Source organism: Sphaeramia orbicularis, chromosome 5 (genome assembly GCF_902148855.1).
Source record: "Sphaeramia orbicularis chromosome 5, fSphaOr1.1, whole genome shotgun sequence".
NCBI lineage: Eukaryota > Metazoa > Chordata > Actinopteri > Kurtiformes > Apogonidae > Sphaeramia > Sphaeramia orbicularis.
The window spans coordinates 8,740,663-8,762,824 of NC_043961.1; the positions used below are offsets into that span (position 1 = coordinate 8,740,663).

Here is a 22,162-nt window from a genome sequence, read left to right on the forward strand (position 1 = left end):
CTGCAATTTTACTGTGGTCTATCGTTATACCGGTAATCGTTACATCCCTAATGCACACTAAAGCTGAATCCCAATTCACCCCTTGCCCCCACCCCCCCCGCCACCTTACCCCTACCCCTCTGTTTTGCGTGTACACGTGAAGGGGTAGTGTTGTCCCCATTTCGATTAGTCGGAGGGGAGGGGCTAAGGCGGAAGGCTGTTTGACAGGATGTACTTCGTTGGAATAATCCTGCCACTGTGGACTGTTTCAGACATTCTCCTCCCTTACCCCAATCTGAAGACTACTCAGACCCTCTCACTATGTCAGACCCCTTGAAAACTCACATCTGCATATTGAATATCAGATTATACAATAACATGGACCTGCTTTGGTTCTCTGTGGTGTTTTCTTTTGTATATTTTAATGCCTGGGCTCTCTTCCCTGTATTCAACTGTTCCACCAAAACAAGCTACACCCTCCACTTAGCCCCGCCCACGATGATCGTAATTGATTTACGGACACACAAACACACGTCAGAGTGTTTTCCGTTATTCCAGAATGATAATGTGTCAAGTCGGACCTTCCTCCAGTGCTGGGTGAGACAGACAAGGTTGTGCAAGAAGGACTTTTCCAACAGTAACAAAGGGAACATGATTTAGTGGCAGAAATGTGCACCACAGATTTACCAGAGTCATTAGAGTCTCACTGATGTGTCCCAACATTCACTCTGAAAGGAAGCACAAATGAAACTCATACACTGCAAAAATCTACATCTGACCAAGGGTATTTGTCTCATTTCTAGTCCAAATAGCTCATCACACTTAAAATAAGACAGAATCATCTAAAGAGGAACTTTTCAGTAAGATATAAGAACTGATTTATAGACAACAGATCTGGAAAATCTGATTTCAACAAATCTGACCAAGATCATTTTCACTTGTTTGATTGGCATATTTTTTTTTTTGTTTGAATTGAGCAAAAGAATTTTGTATTAAGCAAAAAAAAAAAAAAATCTCGAATGAAGCAAAAAAATCTTCAATGAAGCAAAAAAAAAAATCTCGAATGAAGCAAAAAAAAAATCTTGAATGAAGAAAAAATAAATCTTGAATGAAGCAAAAATATCTTAAATTAAGCAAAAAAATTGAATAAAGCAAAAATCTTGAATGAAGCAAAAAAAATCTCAAATTAAGCAAAAAATCTTGAATTAAGGAGACAATCTTGAATAAAGCAAAAAAAAAAAATCTTGAATGAAGCAAAAAAAATCTTAAATAAAGCAAAAAAAAAATCTTGAACAAAGCAAAAAATCTCGAATTAAGCAGACAATCTTGAATAAAGCAAAAAAGAAATCTTGAATGAAGCAAAAAAATCTTGAATAAAGCTAAAAATTCTTGAATGATGCAAAAAATATTGAAAAAAAAATTGTTAATTCAAGATTTTTTTGTTTAATTCAAGATTTCTTTGTTTAATTCAAGATATTTTTCTTAATTCAAGATTTTTTTTTAAACTTAATTCAAGCAAAACAAACAAAAAAAAAACATGCCTATGGAACAAGTGAAAATGATCTTGGTCAGATTTGTTGAAATCAGATTTTCCAGATCTATTGTCTATAAATCAGTTCTTATATCTCATTGAAAAGTTCCTCTTTAGGTGATTCTGTCTTATTTTAGGTGTGTTGAGATATTTGGACTAGAAATGAAAAAAATACACTTAGTCAGGTTTAGATTTTTGCAGTGTAGGAAATGAGCAACAAGTCCAGTCCTGCTCCTGAGATGAATGAAGCCGTCTGTGGTTGAATTAGATGTTAAGGGGCATAAATGGGGAGTAAGTAGCGAGTCATCGGGGCCATCATAAACAAACAGGCCCAGCTGGCAGACAGGAAGCCATAAACGTCTTTAGACTTTATCTGGATCGTAATTCAGATTCAGACAGGTGCGTCTGGCAGCGCACACATCATAAAGTATCTACAGTGAAGCACACAATAACTTCTGAACGCACTCAGGCAGACAAGCAATAATAGCTGAGGGTGAGTCATGGCTCACCTTTACCGCTCTGATATTATGTGGTGTTGAACAGCGGAGGAAGAAGTGTTCGCTTTAGTAAAAGTGCCAATACCACAGTATGAAAGTACAAACTGAGCCGAGTCAGAGTATGTGACGTTAACGGTGGTGCAGTAAAGTAGTCCCTGTCAGTGTTCTATGATGTTTTGGATTCATTTTACTGCTGCGTTCATGAGCCTGTTGGATTTTACAGCTGTAGATGATTAGGTCTGAGCTCATTGTAACGACGTTATAAACTGAAGGGTAGTTTAATACAGAGCAAAGCATCAGATTGAATCAGGTCATATATGATGGAGTAAGTGAAGAGAGACAGGAAATGAAGGAGGAGAGAGCAGAGGAAGGACATGAAGTCAAAAGGCCTAAGGGTCACAACTGAACCTGGGACACTGCAATAAGGTCTGGACTAGCACGGTGACCCATGAGCAAGCACGGGTTCTACATGTGGTGGTTTTTATACTGAGGAGGACTACTGGGAAAAGATCTTCCACTTCCAGGACTTCAGCATTGTCAGTACTGAGGGTGGGGTGGGGGGTAACCCTTAAAGACCCAAACATCCACCTTTAACCCATAAAGACCCAAACGTCCACCTTTAACCCTTAAAGACCCAAACGTCCACCTTTAACCCTTAAAGACCCAAACGTCCACCTTTAACCCTTAAAGACCCAAACGTCCACCTTTAACCCTTAAAGACCCAAACGTCCACCTTTAACCCATAAAGACCCAAACGTCCACCTTTAACCCATAAAGACCCAAACATCCACCTTTAACCCTTAAAGACCCAAACGTCCACCTTTAACCCTTAAAGACCCAAACGTCCACCTTTAACCCTTAAAGACCCAAACGTCCACCTTTAACCCATAAAGACCCAAACATCCACCTTTAACCCATAAAGACCCAAACGTCCACCTTTAACCCATAAAGACCCAAACGTCCACCTTTAACCCTTAAAGACCCAAACGTCCACCTTTAACCCTTAAAGACCCAAATGTCCGCCTTTAACCCATAAAGACCCTAACGTCCACCTTTAACCCTTAAAGACCCAAACGTCCACCTTTAACCCATAAAGACCCAAACATCCACCTTTAACCATAAAGACCCAAACGTCCACCTTTAACCCATAAAGACCCAAACGTCCACCTTTAACCCTTAAAGACCCAAACGTCCACCTTTAACCCTTAAAGACCCAAATGTCCGCCTTTAACCCATAAAGACCCTAACGTCCACCTTTAACCTTTAAAGTACCAAACGTCCACCTTTAACCCATAAAGACTCAAACGTCCACCTTTAACCCTTAAAGACCCAAACGTCTACCTTTAACCCCTAAAGACCCAAACGTCTACCTTTACCCTTTAAAGACTCAAATGTCCACCTTTAACCCTTAAAGACCCAAACGTCCACCTTTAACCTAAACCATCTACTGATCTAAACTGTTTAATACCTGTTGATCCACTAACGTACATATATATGTGGGCTTCTCTGTGCACATAGGTTTGGATGAAAAATGATCAAATCCAGACGCTCCAGGTGTTTAGGAGTGTGTCCAGCACGTGTCTGTTCCAGTCCACCTTATACACTACAGTGGGTTAGGTAAGTATAGAGTGTGTGTTGTGTATAATTCCATTGTTTGGAGCAGTGGCTTTGGGTGGCAGCTGTCCAACAGGATGTTCACAAAGACACAGAATGGAAGGGTGTGGACGGACAGAGGGACACACACACATTCACATACGCACACACACACACACATACACATATACACACACACACGCTGTCATGACCAACTATAACACACACAGACACAGAGACACTCCATAATTGGCGTGGGAGTGGGGTTGTGCTCCCTAATCATTGGTCGGAGCGGGGGGGTAGTGTAGCGGTCGGACATTGTCACTTTACTCTTCCTCTAACTCCATACTCAGCCGTAGGTGATAGTATGGATCCAAGTTCATATTCCAACAATGACCGGCTTCCACCACTCGCCTCGGAGAACCTCCGGGCGGCCAGTTCCTTCACACTGCGGGTTCCAGTTTGAGGCCGGGAGGACCTCCAGAGGAGGGGTTTTCCCCACCCTCCATCTGCGTCTTTTCCGCAAGAGCTGTCGTGAGCGAGACGAAGACGCCCTGTCTTTTCCAGGGGTTCACAAGACGGAGCCGGCCGCGCTTCTGCGTACTCCTAGTCCTGCTCTGAAAAATCTATCTCATCCACTATTAAATCGATTACGCAAAATTAAAACGAAATCGATCTAAGATTGATTAAATCAATTTTTTTACCCTGCCCTAAACCTGAACTATAATTATTTTAACACCTTTAATTGTTAATATGTTCAAGTGTCATTTTTTCATGTAACAAATTCTTCCCAGAGGTCGGATTTGACCCATGGGCCATATGTTTGACGCCTGTGTATTAGTGTATTTAATTCGAATTGTTTATTAAAAAGTGAAAGTTATGGAACACATACAGAAAGAACACACTTTACACTTTAGAAAATATTCAGATGCACTGACTGTAAAATTCTGAGGTTGGTTTGAATGTTAGCTTCTGTTTCTTTATATTCTGTCTGTATATGTGTGTATTTTTATCTATTTATTTATTTAATTGTGTATGTGTCCTCTCATATCATCTACCTGTAACTGATAATACTAAAAGAAGCCGACCTGGATAAAACACATCTATAAAACTTGTATTTCTACTAGTTTTCTTATTCTACTGTAAAGGTGTGACATTATTCCCAGCTCCACCTTCTGAAGTAAATGGAAAGCACCAGTCATTCCTTTGACCTCATTTATATAAACACATCCTCCCACCACGGCGCTCACACCGCCCCCAAAAATAAGGAACCAGTGGAGGCTCTGGTAAAAAGGACCCACTCAGCCATGGGAGCCTGTGAAGGCAGTGAAAGGCTGTTCTGTTCCAGCAGAAGGACACATCTGCCCCCAGGCACATCACCCAAACACCACCCTGGACATCGGTCAGCTCCGTCCCAGCGGCTCTGGCCCCGCCCACACCACATCCAGGGACCAGTTATGGACTCAGGCATGCGGCTGCAGGCCTCATTGGACCCAGACCGCCGGTCATCTCAACCATGACCTCCTCCCGCTCAGCAGCTTGGCGCAATTTTATGAGCAAATGAAAACTGTTTTGACCAAGAGAGACTAAACTGAGGCTGTGTTCAGACTAGGGATGTAATAATATGAAAATTTCATATCACAGTTATCATTATTATCATGGTATTATTAAAACTGTGCTCAAAAAGTACTTATGCACACACTGAAATAATTTAACCAAGTTGTATTTAAAAAAACACAAACAAAATAATTGGCACAATGTACCTTCAGTTGGCAGAAACATTCAAATATTAACCTTTAAGGGTCTGAGCCTATTTTTATGGAAGTGTATTGCATTCACACACATAAAAACAAAATTCAGCTCTGTTTTGCCGAATTAATGAGATACTGTTTTCTGAAAAAATAAAAATTGGCTCTGTTTTCACAAGCTAATTATCTCATTAATTCAGAAAAACAGAGCCAAATTTAATTTTTTTCAGAAAACAGTAACTTGTTAATTCAGAAAAACAGAGCTGAATTCTTTTTTTTACTTATTTTTTCTGGTAATTACAAGATAATTATCTCGTTAATTTGGAAAAAAGAGCCAAATTTATTTTTTTGTGTGAATGCAATAGGCTTCCGTATATTTGGCGGTTTTTCAGTCCTTTAGGTTTTGCCTTTATATACTATATAAACAAATGTTTACTATACCCATGTTTGGTATCTTTTTTTTCAGCACAACTTCATCTATATCATCTGCCTATTATTTTTTTCACTTTAACCTACTTTATAAACACAAAAGGCCAGAAAACACACAAAAAAAATATAAAATCCAATTTGAAAAATGTATGTACTTTATTGCATAAATAACACAAAGATGCTTAACGAACCTTTTCAAAGACTTTAAAAGTGAATATTGGTTCCAAATATTAGGTATATACACTTAGAGTTATCATGATAAATAGAATTTAAACAGTAATGCTCACCATCTGCAATTTTACCGCAGTTTATCATTATACTAGTAATTGTTACATCCCTAGTTCAGACAAATGTGGTCCAAACCTTATTAATTTACTCATATGTGACCTGTATCTGATCTGTTTAAGACAGTTTGAGCAGTGCGAGTTGAGTGAGTTTTTCAAATCCCACCCAGACCACTTTCATATTTCATTTCATTTATTTCGTTCATGGATGTGCATTTCATCAGCAGACATCCAATAATCATGAGGTGAACAAACATGTGCACACTCATGCTTGAAAAAGAGCCGGATGAAGAAAATCTTATATTTCCTGCCCCCTTCTAAATAATAAGAGCCTTAATGGTAATCTATACATAACTAGCTATAAAGTTAGACAAACCAAACAAAATACATCCAAAGATAAAACAAAATGAATACAACACAACATATCTAGGAAGTACAAAACAAACAAAAACATAGGTAAATATATACCTTAGAAAATGATGCAAAACAATTACGATACCAGACCAAAACAAGTAAATAAATATGTCACAAGATGCAAAAATTAATTCAAGAAACACAAAAAACATATATGTTTAACATTTGCCTTCTGCCTTTGCTAGATCACATTTATGAATTAAAGTGCTCCGCATTTTAGTTAGTTTTTTTTTTTTTTTTTTATTAAAATGTAATATAATCAAGATATGAGAGGAAAAAATTAATTGAAAAATAATTACTCATCATTTTTCTTTTAATAAAAAATGAAAACGGGTCCCACAGACCCAAACACCATACAAGGGTTAATGTGGAATATGAACCAGCACACACAAAAAAAATCCGATTTCACCCAGAAATCCGAATTGTGCATTAAGACCTGCTGTGTGAACGTAGCCTTAGAAACATGTGTGACTGCAGTGGAATGTGCAATGTGCTCAGGGTGTTTTAGATCCAAATGTGACACAACCTCCTGTTTGAGCTGATGACTTTGGAGCCAAAAGCCCGAGGAGAGCAGTGAGCTGTGAACTGAAATGCACACTCTGACTTTATGACTTTGACAGCCTTGTGTGTGTGTGTGTGTGCTTCAGCGGACTGTGTATATCTGCTGTAATCACACTCATGTATGCAGCACAAAGCCACCGTCTAACTCTAACATGTATGTGCATGCACGCTTGTGTTGCTGCACACACAGACTTACTGTATTTGTGTTTTCATGAGGCGATGCAAATTACAGCCTGTGTTTTTACATACTGATTATGGGATGGAGAGCTATGCACACATGATCAGAAAGAATGCACACAGTCCTTAGACGGACAGGAAAAGGAGGAGGGACAGGGGGTGGAGTTTGTGTCCGTTCATTTTCATCAGCGCCGTAATGGGCTCAGCTGTAACGGAGTTGGAAAAGGAGCACTTACAGGAGCAGAAAACACAGGAATGAGTGACCACATGGAGAGAAAAGCATCTGAAAGCACAACATGCTGAGTTAAGATGTTTAACCCTTAAAGACCCAAATGTCCACCTTTAACCCTTAAAGAACCAAACAACCACTGGAGACCAAAACCATCTACAAATATACAAGGTTTAATAACTACTGATCCATGAATCCTATCTATCCATGTCAATAATGGGTATAAAATACAGTTCTTCATCTTTTCATGGTCATCAAATATGACCCATTTGGACATTCAGAAGCTCCGTAGTTACCGTGGAAACACCGTCATCTTCTACAACATTGATTACCTCCGCCAGGAAGTTTTGTGATCACTTTGCTTTGTGTGTTTGTTTGTTTGTTTGTCAGCAACTTTACAGGAAAACTATTTCAACCACCTTTACCAAATTGTACCCACAGATAGGCCCAGGCCCTGGGAACAACCCATTAAATTTTGGGCAAAGTAGGCCGAAGTTCAAGGTCACAGCAAGGTCACAAATTCTCAAATTTTCCTATCTCTCATCATTGAGCAATTTTCGAAAATTCATAAAAAATTCAAAACAACTCAGATTAGCCTCCAATTTGATCCACCCATAGTTTATAACAATATCTTGTATCTGGCACAACATTGTCCACATCCACTGTGGAATGTGGACTCTGCGGACATTTGAATTTAACATTGAAAATCCCATTTACCACACATTTTTCATTGTAACTCAACAAATATTGATTGGAATTTAATATAATTTGACACACACATGACTGGTACCAAGCTTCAACTTTGTACAAAATATCGTTCCGCTCCATTTCACTTCCGTTACGCTCTGTTGACTTTTGTTATTTTTTAAAAAGAAATAGTCGATCCACACATGCACACCATTCAGGGTGCTTGGCAGAGGTTTGCATTATCTGAACACCTGTTCACCAGTAAAAGCCATGGAGTTGGATCAATGACAGTGGCTGAAATGAACAAAAATTAATAATAAAAAAAAAAACTATTAAATAATAAATCTTGCAGAAAAAATAAGCAAAAAAATTTACTAAAATAAAGTAAAAAAACAAAATGAACAAAAACAGCCTAAGTGATGAATAAAATGAACAAAAATGAAAAATAAATCAACAAAACAATAAGTAACATGAAAAAAATAAGCCAAAAACTGAACAAAATTGAATAAACAATAATAAACCCATGGAGTTGGATTAATGACAGTGGATGGATACACTGGATTTATATATATATATATATATATATATATATGTTAAAGAAAATGGGGGAAAAAATAAATAAAAACTCTTCAAAATCCTACATAAATAGAAAAATATTAGAAAAATTAAGTAAAAAAACAATAAAATAAGCTATAAAATAAACAAAAACAGCCAAAATTATCAATAGCAAAAACAAATAACAAACCGAAAGAATAATAAATAACATGAACAAAATAAGCCAAAAACTGAACAAAATTGAAGAAATAATAATAAACCCATGCAGTTGGATCACTGACAGTGGATGAACACACTGGGTTTATGTTTAGTTAATGACAGATTGGACTGAAAATGATACATTTTCTTCATTTTCTCTGTTTCTGATATTATGAGATTTAACTTTACTCTGAGCTTTTATGAACATCTACATGACCAGTGAATTAAATACAGGAAAAAAACAGATTTTTATTGAAGAAACGCAAAACACAGAGGACAATATTCTAATAAATGGTGATAAATTACTTAAGAAAGGATAACAACGAAGAAAAATTCATTTGGGAACTGCATTAGAAGTAGCTCTGGGTCTTTATGGGTTAAAAGACAAAAGCACCAACTCCAGTGTTAGTCTAAATTATTCAATAAGTCATCTGAGTTACATGTGCATATTTCTGTACATACACACGCTGACGCAGCATTTCTACAGAAGTACAAACAAAACCACTCAGCTCCGATTACAGGACCTACTTCATCACGTTTACAAAAATAAATGTGGGGTTTAATTACGACGCAACTGTGCAATGAAGAACCACAGCTGACAACTGGTACGAAACACAAAACAACTACATAATCTGATTTGTCAAAAACATTTTCCTCAAACAGAAACATTTTAACGTAAACCTACGTGTGCTAAGTGGACTTAGTGTTCAGTTTCTAAACATATTATACAGTGAACGAGTGAACTGAGTAGAAACAGATGATCACATCCACAACCAGGTTTTCAGACGTTTCAATATATAGCATGTATATACACTAGGGTTGCAACTAGGGTGTCAAAAAAACAGAGGGGGAATTTTATTTTATTTTATTTTATTTTTTGAGGGGGGCAGTTATACACGTGGGGGTGTGGTCCATAACTAACGTAACTAACGCTGGCCGTGAAACGAAAGTGAAACTTTACATACTTTCCACGTCCAACTCCTGGTTCTATTCCTTTATTATTCAGCGGATCTTATAGGAAATTTGCACAACTTCTAACCTGTATCCGTTGGACCCCCCTCCACTGCTCTATGGCCCCCCACAAATGCTGGGCCCCATGAATTCGTCACGTTTACCCCCCCTTTGCAGCGCCCCAGTGCATGGGGACGTTTGCGAATTCTGAGACTGTGACAGTTGGGTTCAGGTGAACGTTAGTGTCACTAATGTAGGATATAGGTGGAAGAAAACTGTCACAACCTGATGGGATTTACATTGGTTGCCCCCCCTCCCCAGGGATGAAATTCATTGAGCAGAAGTAGGGATGTAAAAACCAGAGGGGGGGGGGGGGGGGTGTCAAAACCAAATCACACACTGGTTGTAACGATGTCATGGTATTACGATTAATTGCGATTTTAAACGTCACAGTTAATTAATCGTCAAGACTGCCAAAAACCATCTCATACAAAGATATGATCAGAAATATACCCCCCCCCCCCCCCATTTTCATATTTTTACTCATGTTTGTTTGCTCCAGTTTCAAGCCATCATGTCTCCGGTTGTATTTGCTCTATCTACATCAAATAAAAAGTGGGAGAGTGTTTAAAGTCCGCACTTTTGAATGCAATTATCCTCAGTGGTCTACATGACCAACTTCTGATGCTTTGACGTGTTTACATTTACATTTATGCATTTGGCAGACGCTTTTTTCCAAAGTGACTTACAGGGGAAAACCAATCAAATCACTCAATCAATCAAATTGTATTTATATAGCGCCAGATCACAACAAAAAAGTTATCTCATGACACTTTATGTATAGAGTTGGTCAAAACCAGACTCTAAGCCAATTTACAGAAACCCAACCCAACAGTGTTGAAAATGTCATGTGATTCAGTCACAGGGTCATAACCATGGACCCCTAAGGGTTAAAGAACTTTTTTCAGACATCAGTGCACAGGCTTTTAGTGCATGGATACAGGCAACAGAGGCTGCAGTGAGCATGGAAATGCAGCCAGGTAACATCAACTCCAACACAAACTTATACACATGTCACCAACCAGACATGCATTTGTTTTTTTCCAGTGGCTATAATACATTTGGTCCACAGCAGTAGGTTACGTTTACTTAGCTGATGCATATATATCCTTTAAAAACCCTCATTTAGATCGCAAATCTCTTTTTCAAGAGTGGCCTGGCCAAGAAAAGCAGCATAACGCACAGTTTCTGACAAGACGAGACATAATCAACACATAATAAAATGACATAAAGTGACAAAACAATCATTTATGCAAGTTTAAAAACAGTTACATTGACCAAGCTCATTGATTTCATGCTCCTTTAAAATAGCTTTAAATTCACCTACAGTAACTTGTTCAGATAGATTGAGGTTGTTTTGCAGGATGTTCCATGCCGGTGGGGGGGCAGCATATTGAACGGCAGTCTTACCCAACTCTCTTCTGGCTCTAGGAACCACCATCAGTATGTTCTTCTGCCAACGCAGAGCATATTGTTGTTGGTTTTTCTGCGTATAAGTGCAGAGGTAAGATAGAAGGAGCCCGAGAATACATTTGTAAATGAAATCAACCTGCGAACATACAGAGAAGGGAATCTAGCCGGAGCATACAAAGGACAATGGTGAATGCGAATTCCACATGTGCCAGTACTTTGTCTGCTTCTCTACGTTCAGTGGTCATTTCTGTGGCAGAGAGGAGAATACTGCCCATTTTACTGTTTCTGAAAGTGACCTAAAATAGTGAGACCCGGCTGCTCTGACACAGACGCTGATCTAACTCCGACTCCGACCGAAGCCTGAGGCCGTGAACCTGAGCTGGATGACATGAAGACACATCATTAACAAACCCACATTTCTGTTATTGTCCTGATTCTGTTTGAACTCCAGATTACACCTGGAACTAGGGCAAGAATCTGGTAATACAAATACAAATCACAACACTAGGATCACAATACAATATATCACAATACTGTTAACAAGGCCATATGTTTTGTTTTGCTTCTTTTTTTAAAAGATTATTTCCTGGAAAACTTATAGTGCAGCATTTGGATAAATAAAGTTTTAACATGCCGCTTTACCAGTACAAAAAAAACCCCACACCAATAAATAAATCAATCAATCATGTTTTACAGGCATTACAGTTTTAGATCCTGCTTAAATGTTTGTATTCTATTGTGAAAAGAATACATAGTGTTCAGTCCCTGAATCATCCAACATCAGAGCATTATTTTTGTGCATTCCCAATAAAAAAACAAACAAACAAACATTTGCCTCTTTCAGACAGTAAAAAGTGCTTTCAGGATGATTGAATTATCCATTATTTAACAAAACAGCGTTATCAATTTCAAAAGCAGAGTAGAGGTAGATGAAGAAGACGAGCCTGTTGGGAACAATGCACCATTAACTATGATGACTTATTTTTTTATTTACTTACTTACTGTATTTATTGTACTATGTGAAATTGATTGTTTTGGTGATATGTGAGATATGTACACTTCTGTTGCAAATCAAATTGCCCTTTGGGGACATTAAAGATTTTTCAATTCAATTTCAAAAAACTACATGTACGACCTGCAATATCACAATAGTACTTTTGTAGTAAACAAACAACAGAACAAAATACCCATGTGAATATAGAAATGAAAGAGCTGGAAAAACAAAAAACAAAAATGAACCTCCGCCATATCAGCATTTGAATAAATACCTAAAAATATCGATACAGTACTATTTTAATATCGATACAGTATCGCCAAGTGAAATATCGCGATATATTGCGATATGCTCTTACACCTCTGTCTGGAACAGCTAATGGACGTAATGAATAAATAGTACACAAACTGTTTTTATTATCATGACTGATGCATTTTTTTTTTACATATATGTATACATGTTCATAAGAATATATGTATGTTATTTACATATATATTTATATATCATTTGGTGCAAGTCGACGTGGTGTGAATGGGTGTGTGTATGAATGTTTGTGTTGTTTTGATTCATGTTCTTTATGTATATTATTATGTACTTTGTTTACCTTTCATTCTAAAGCTTAAATACCAATAAAAAATATTGTGAAAAAAAAAAAATACTAATAAAAATACACAAACACATCCTGTATTTAAAACCTGATCCTTTTACGCTGATGAAATCTGAAGGTCACATGGTCTATATGGACCCAACAGAACTACAGGAGACAGACATAGGCTCAGTGATGTAGCAGCTAGGTAATGACATATTTTAATTGGATCACGTGGTGTTGGTGAGGGTAGCAATTTATGATATATATCAATTGTTCACTTTAGGTGCAGGTTTGGTAGCGAGTGGGTGGTGGGGTGGGCTCACTTTTTGCTGACTGCTTTTGTTTTCTCCTTTAAAGTATATTTTGGGTTTTTTTTACACTTAATTTTTATTAGTCAATTTTATCATTTGTTATACAACACTTAGACAAAACAAAACAAACAACTTTCAGCAACAAATATCAGTTACTGTTCAAATGCAAAAAAAACCAAACCAAAACAAAACAAAACAATTGGCACAGCTATGCGGCAGCAATTAAGCTATACAATCAAATCAGGGCAGCAGTTCTCACTATGTGACAAGCCACACATTAATTGTCTTTAAAGAAACAAATCCATTTATTCCATCTTCTCATGTGGAGCTCCGCTTGCAGCCTCAACATAAGTGTAAATCTCTCCATTTTGTGGATTTCCTCCACTATATTCATCCAGTCCTCCAGTATCGGTGGTCTAAGCCGAAGCCATCTTCGAGTGATTGCTTTCTTTGCTGCAGCGCCAAAAATCCTCAGGAGGTACCTGTCATTCACCGCCGAATTGTCGGGAAGATCTCCCAACAGAAGCGGAAGAGTGAGTAGCTGCAGTCCAAAACCCAAAATCTGCTCTATTTTTGTTCCAACATCTTTCCAAAAAGTTGTAATTTTTGTACAGGACCAAAAAATGTGGGTGTGGTTTCCCTCTGTGTCTCCACAACCCCTTCAGCAAGTAGAAGCACTCAAGTTTCTACTTAAGTATATTTTGTTGTTATGGATTAACTTAACGGCAATGAACTAAATCGCAAGATGTTTAATGCTCGGATGCCTGAAGATTTTTTCTGATACAAAATAAAGGAGTCTTGTTTAAACCCTGGATTGCTCTTTAGACTGTGGCGTGTCAGTTCAGCTGTTCAGCGACACGAACTTTATTAGATAGTTGCCAAAAAGAACCTCAATCCAGTCCAGTTCACCTCCACTTGAGTCTGCGCTGGTGCATACGCCTAAGTGGCTCCAGTGCGGGTCCGGGGCTGGTACTGGAGCTGATACTGGAGCTGGTCTAACCTGCTCTAGTGCGGGTCCGGGGCTGGTACTGGAGCTGGTACTGGAGCTGGTCTAACCTGCTCTAGTGCAGGTCCGGGGCTGGTACTGGAGCTGGTCTAATGCCATGTTTCCACTATGTGGAACCAGCTCGACTCGGCTCGACTCAGTATTCCTGGAGACTGTTTCCATTACAGGATACTACCGACTTTACAGTACCTGGATGTCATAGCGATGCGGTGCGTTATTTCCGTGTTGTCTGCTCAGAGAGTTGCTGAAAACTCGCTCGTTATGTGTTGTCTCGTCTGAATTTTTACATCGGCCACCAAAGACTGAATCTCCTTGATCAACCATGGTGTAGTTTTGTGCTGTTATGTGGATTAATGCACCGCTATATTTACTGTCCACTTCCACATCTGTTATTTGTAAAACAGCGGGTCACAGAGAAAACTCTCTGACCAATCAGTGGTCTGCAGTGCTTACACGTCATGGTTTAGTATCTGGTCCCCAGTCCTGGAACCTCGGCGGAGGTGATACCAAAAAACTAGTACCGGGTACCAGATTCCAGGTCCTTTTTTGTAATGGAAACGCAAAAAGGCCGAGTCGAGCCGATACCACGTAGTGGAAACGCGGTATAACCTGCTCTAGTGCAGGTCCTGGGCTGGTACTAGAGCTGGTACTGGAGCTGGTCTAACCTGCTCTAGTGGGGGTCCAGGGCTGGTACTGGAGCTGGTACTGGAGCTGGTACTGGAGCTGGTCTAACCTGCTCTAGTGCAGGTCCGGGGCTGGTACTGGAGCTGGTACTGGAGCTGGTCTAACCTGCTCTAGTGCAGGTCCGGGGCTGGTACTGGAGCTGGTACTGGAGCTGGTCTAACCTGCTCTAGTGCAGGTCCGGGGCTGGTACTGGAGCTGGTACTGGAGCTGGTCTAACCTGCTCTGAAGGCGCCCTCACCCTGACAGGCTCCTCTTTTGTTTGAAGCTGTGTGTGAATGACGGAACAAAGCCAGGAGCTGCTCCATATTCATGAGCGCAGTCACAGGAGAGGCGACCAGACTCACACAGCCCTCAGGCTTTGACAGCTTGTTAATGCTACTTGGCCTTGCACTACAGGATTTCATGCCGGCAGCACAATGCTGACTCCGAGAATCGAACCAATAGTGCGGCAGCGAAACGGAATGTGATTGGCCCAAGTTTCTTAGCAACAAGAGAAGGAGATAATAGTCCCGGTAACATGGCAACATCCAAACTTTCCTGTCTCTTCCTGTGTGTGAGTGTCAGGAGCAGAAGTGTCAGCTCACACTCCAAAGTCTGTCTCCTCATTTAGATGATCCATACTAGCTCAGTATGGCCCAAAAAAAAAAAAAAAAAAAAAAAAAAAAAAAAGAAAAACAGCATATTTTACAGACTAAGACACACTTTCAGCTCCTTGTCTCTAAATCTTTCTAAATGCTCATTCATGATGTCAAAGATGGTCGTGGTTTTAACTCCACCTATCTGCTAATGTGACATAATTGGACACTTCACTGCCTTACACCCATAAATGAAAGCTGATGACTATGTATGAAATGTCCCACAGTAACAGTGAAGTGTTTTAATAATGAGTTCATACTGAGGAGCCAAACTGCAGCTTGGATGTGAAGACGTTAAGAGGTGAAGTCCCACTCCTCTGGTTGTTCTACACAGGAAAATATTTTTAAAAAACTGCCAGATAAATAAGTTTGCTCTCAATTGAATCATTTTTCCATTGGACATCTGTGCAAAACTTAAGCGATATTTACTAAATGTTGAAAAAACAGAAGTGCGTAATGTTTTTTTTTTTCATTAAATTACAAATGTGATGATTTGTTTATTTATTATCACGAGATGCCACGAGAAGTCATTCCATAAACATGGCGACAAGCGTAAATATCATGTTGATTTACAGATTTATTCGTAATTATTATTATATATTACCCCTCTATCTTGTACTAAATTAAAAATGATTTGGTTTCCTGTAGTGATGTCTCTATCTGGATTTTTTTTGGGATTAGTTTTGCCGATAACAATCCAATACGGATCTGATACTGACTTTTTTTTTTTACAATGAAATTTTAATTTAAATTTGGAGTCATTATTTATAGGTTATTATACTATTGTTTTACTGTAGATCACAGCTGGGCTGAATGTGGAACCTGAACTAAAACAACTATAGTCGCTTTTCCACTGGACATCTGTGCAAAACTTTACTGATGTTTACTAAATGTGGAAAAAACAGAAGTGTGTAATGTCGGTTTTTCCATTAAATCACAAATGCAATGATTTGTTTATTTATTATTGTGAGATGACACAAGAAGTCACTCCATAAACATGGCGATGAACGTTAATGTGATGTTGATTTACAGATATATTCATTATTATTGTTATATATTACCTCTTTATCTTGTACTAAATTTAAAAAAATGACTGGGATTCCTGTAGTGATGTCCCCATCTGGATTTTTTTGCTTCCAATCCGTTTTTTTTTTTTGGAGTCATTATTTATAGGTTATTATTCTATTATTTTACTGTAGATCCCAGTTGGTCTGAATGTGGAACCTGAACTAAAACAACTATGACACCTTTGACTCTTAAAAACTTTAGTATCATTTTTGCACTTTCCAAATTCGTGAAAGTGAAACTTATATTCGTTTTACTAGTTCCTCTAAGCAGTCTGCTGTTGTGCAGCTTTTCCCTACCTTTGGAAACTTTAATTTGAGGGGGTAAGATGTTTTAATTTAAGAGGGTTGTTTGTGTTTGAAACAGGTAAAGTAAGAATAAATGTTAAATATGTCTGTGTTTCTGTTTTTGGTGTTAAATTATGGAATCAATTGAATGATGAACTGAAATTGTGTAGCCTATTGTCGAGATTTAAAAAAGTTTGAATTTGTCAAATTCTCAAGGGTTATGAAAGTAAAATAATGTCTAAGTGACTGAAGAAACTGAATGTAGATTCATTTGTGTTAATGTTTCATTTGCTGCAACTTCAGGTCATTCAAAAGATGGAGTAGGAGAAGCAGAAATACAGCTTTGGCTTCAGCTTCTTCCTTTTTCAGTTACCAGTTATGTAAATTGTATGTTCTTTATGTGTTTTGTACATAACCAAAATAAAAAACATTCATTCATTCATTCATTGCATTTCTTTATTTCTTTATTTATTTCTTTATTGTTTTTTTTATTATTGTCCACCAGTTCCATCGACCTGTTTCATGGACATTTTCTCTCTTTCTCATTTTAAGGGAACCACTTTTCTCAATTCTTTTTAAATAAACTCAACTTATTCAGGCTTACAGTGTATTAATATGTGAAAATACATGAATATAAACACTAATCACCTGAAAGACCCAAAGGTGGTATCAAAACACTTAGATGTGTGTTAAATTTCACCTCCTCTGCCCCGACCCCCGCTTTAAAAAAAAAAAAAAAACTCTAGAGGAATTGCTGAGACACAGCACCCTAAACTAGATGCTGCTTTTCCATCATTACAACAGCAACTTTCTCGGCTCCTAAAATTATCTTTTAAACTGAAAAAGAAATGTGTAAATGTTGGCGAAATCCAAACAGGATCAGAACATTTACTTTTTCAGTAGACCTGTGATAAAACCATTCATGTGGAAATCTATGATGGAGGAGTTAGACGCTGTGAATTCATGCATCCGTAAATCAGTGGTAACCATGGCAACAGCACCTTGAGTCTAACATCCTGCCTTTCTGGTCACTGCTGATGTAACAGAAACTTCTCTCATGCATTATAATCAAACACATCCTGAGATGATGATGATAAATGAATTAATTATAAGAGACTGACAAGTACTAATGAGGCCCCCCATATAGTTTTAGATGTTTTAAATGTATTTAGGGCTAATTACCCAATGGATGTTTAATATTTACAGAGTCTATAATCATACGAACAAGCTCTGGGAGAAAAACACAATCCATAATGAAAATTTACAAGAAAATACTCAAAGAATCTTGATTATATTACATTTTATTTAAAAAAAAATAAACTAAAAACGAGTAGCACTTTAATTCATAAATGTGATCTAGCAAAGGCAAAAGGCAAATATTAAACACATATGCTTTTTATGTTCCTTGTAAGAGGGATGAAGTAAACATCTGTTGAGTATTTTAACGTTAAATTGTTTGATTATGTTGAATTAAAAACCCACAAATGCACCGGGTCCACCACACCCACAAACACTGGCTGAAGAACAGAAATCTGAACACCACACCAGGGTTAAAACCGGTTACTTTTAATATTATTCTGTCAGATGGTTTTATATCTCTGTTTGAACACATGTTTTAGGATTTTTATTTCCATTTGAATTTTTATTTCAGTCACTAAAGTATAGTTACAATGGCAGAAATCCAGAGTACTTCCCTCATATTTTCTGAATTCATCACTGTCTTAAACTCTATGAATTTACAGTCTGAATGATGCATATATCAGAGAAATGAAAGAAAAAGGAAGGACTGTGACAGAAAGTGGAATAATAACCAAATGTTCCCTGAATATATTTGGTTTTAAGGCTAAGTATTGTTCATTATTCTACATCCAGACATGAAAGCAGGTCTGTCATTTCCCAGAGAACACACTGTATGTGTCCCCTTAAGTAAAAGAAGAGCTTAAACCCACAGATGCACCCGGAAAAAGCACAGAGTCTAATCCAGGGTTAAATGGATGAATGTGGAAGACAGAGGTCGGAGGAAAACCCTCAGTATTACTGCAGTCTGATCTGTTCCAGCCATGACCAGATTATTCTGGGCTGTAATTATTACACTCATATTTCTCCCTTTTAATGTTTCTCGACAGCGGGGGAGAGTTCAGTGTGGCAATAATCTGGGATTAACCAAATTCTGTCCACTAAAACCTGGAGCCTTTCATTTGGGACCGATTTACTGAAGACAAACCAACATTCACACGAACACAGGTGTCATATAGACGTCTGACCCCCCGTGGAAGTCTGACCCCAGGTCACTTTTCTATATAGAACTGTGACCCAATTTATGTGAGTATTAATCACCCTGTAGAATGTATTTATTCTGTAAATATCCAACCATCCTGTGTAATACATTTTACATTTTTTATATTCTCTATTTTTGTCCTTTTTTATTTTCATATTTGTATATAGACTTAACTATACTGTCCTGTAGGACTTTATCTTTTATTTGTACTTTATATTTTATCTATAATTATCTGTTTGCACTGAAAAAGGAGAAGCTCTCCAATCTCATACATTCAGCAGAATGACAAGGGGCATTCTATTCTATTCTATTCTATTCTATTCTTCTAATGAAGAGGATACTTTGTTCTATTTTCTTTGTCTTTTATTCTTGATATAGTATTTTTTTTTTTTTATTGTACTGTCTTCTCTCTGTAGCACTTTGAGATTCCACCGAATGAAAAGTGTTTTATAAATGCAATTTATTATTATTATTATTATTATTATTATCATTATTATCATTATTATTATTACTATTTTCTTGTCTGGAAAACTGACCCACCCATAGAATTTTGGCCCCTTATATGAATTTGTACTGTAAATGTTCGAGCTAATACATTTCTATGTCATAATAAGATTAAATATATGTGTATATTTTAAAATTTTCACCAGATATTACTAAACTAATTAATTCATATAGACACTGAAGTAAAACATCTGTGTTCATTTCAGAGTTCAAGGACATCACAGACATGAAATCTACCCTAAATTATGATAAAATTGTGAAAAAAATAGGTTTTATGTATTTACATCCAGACATGAAAAGCAGATTTGTCATTTCTTCAGGATGAGTGCTGTTTAATAAGCCGGACAGCATCTTAGATTTACATTAAGATGAATAAGAATAAGAAGATGATAAGAATTGGGGGGTGGGTCACTTTTCTCTCTGTGTATTGATGGTGAGCTTGTTCAGATCCCACTGACACAGATCTGCAGACGTCTGAGCGTCTCCTTTTATCAGTGGCTCACAGCTCATCACTGTACCATTAAAATTTAAGGTGGATCGGCTGAAGACGCCCACAGACCTGTGTGTTTCCATAGCAGTCCACCGGTACACAACTACAAAGATTCATCAGCATCATCTACAAATATGAACAAGCACAAACTACAGTTAATAAGAAAACAGTAATAGATATTTAATAGTAGTGTTTCAAATGATTCATACGGTATCTTTCATATTGAAGGAAGGAAAAGCGCTGAAAACTTCCCTCTGAGCTCCACAAACATGACAAGAGCCTGTCATTATTTCTGACATGTTTCACTTTGGTATTCTGTCCCGGGAAATAAGAATGAAACCAAAGAAACCCCAAGAAAAGTAGAAAAAGAAAGAAATAATCACCAAAGCTTTCAATCATGTCAACATCAAAGGGTGAGTTTAGACAAAATATCAACAGAGGAACAGAAGGGACGCACTGTTTGGGAAATTCAAGGCTGATAGACGTTTTTACACCATTCATCACATTATTTTTGAATAAATCTAATAAATTCATGATTCAACTTTGCATCTGATTGAATATAAAGTTCTTGTTACCAACACTGTTAAGAACACAGATGATTTTATTCAACATTTCACTGTGTCTGGAAACTAGTATTAGCATCAGCGCTACCATCCCCACTTATGCTTCCTGCAGCTCCGCCTTTTTGTCCAAATATGGTCATTTCTGTCTTAAAAAGCCAAGACAACAATAGACAAATACAAACTTGAAACTTTAAAACAGCAGATGAACACAGTGTGACGTCACCGTGGTTACAGGCACCTCTTTATAACATCTACCACTATTGCTGAGCCTCCACATCAAATCATGACTCAGTCTGATTCTCCGTTTTAGTCAAACGTAAGTGAAAACATTAAAGCCTTTGAGTTCAATACATAAACAGACATGTTATGCTCTACTTTGTCTTAACCCATAAAGACCCAAACGTCCTCCTTTAACCCTTAAAGACCCAAACGCCCACCTTTAAGCCTTAAAGACCCAAACGTCCACCTTTAGAACATAAAGACCCAAACGTCCACCTTTTACCCTTAAAGACCCAAACGTCCACCTTTAGAACATAAAGACCCAAAAGTCCACCTTTAACCCATAAAGACCCAAACGTCCGCCTTTAACCCTTAAAGACCCAAACGTTCACCTTTAACCCATAAAGACCCAAACATCCACCTTTAACCCTTAAAGACCCAAACGTCCGCCTTTAACCCTTAAAGACCCAAACGTTTACCTTTAACCCATAAAGACCCAAACGTTTACCTTTCACCCTTAAAGACCCAAATGTCCTCCTTTAACCCTTAAAGACCCAAACGTCCACCTTTAAGCCTTAAAGACCCAAACGTCCACCTTTAGAACATAAAAACCCAAACGTCCACCTTTTAACCTTAAAGACCCAAACGTCCACCTTTAGAACATAAAGACCCAAAAGTCCACCTTTAACCCATAAAGACCCAAACGTCCGCCTTTAACCCTTAAAGACCCAAACGTTCACCTTTAACCCATAAAGACCCAAACATCCACCTTTAACCCTTAAAGACCCAAACGTCCGCCTTTAACCCTTAAAGACCCAAACGTTTACCTTTAACCCATAAAGACCCAAACGTTTACCTTTCACCCTTAAAGACCCAAACGTCCTCCTTTAACCCTTAAAGACCCAAACGTCCACCTTTAAGCCTTAAAGACCCAAACGTCCACCTTTAGAACATAAAAACCCAAACGTCCACCTTTTACCCTTAAAGACCCAAACGTCCACCTTTAGAACATAAAGACCCAAACGTCCGCCTTTAACCCTTAAAGACCAAAACGTTCACCTTTTACCCTTAAAGACCCAAACGTCCACCTTTAGAACATAAAGACCCAAACGTCCGCCTTTAACCCTTAAAGACCAAAACGTTCACCTTTAACCCTTAAAGACCCAAACGTCCACCTTTAGAACATAAAGACTCAAACGTCTCCTTTAACCCTTAAAGACCAAAATGTTCA

General features: G+C 37.9%; 1 protein-coding gene across 2 annotated transcripts in view; it reads right to left on the reverse strand.

Moving 5' to 3' along the window:
- Positions 1–22,162, reverse strand: part of plxnb1b (plexin b1b) — a 261,375-nt gene that overhangs the window by 122,647 nt on the left and 116,566 nt on the right. The gene's annotated exons all lie outside the window — the stretch shown is intronic.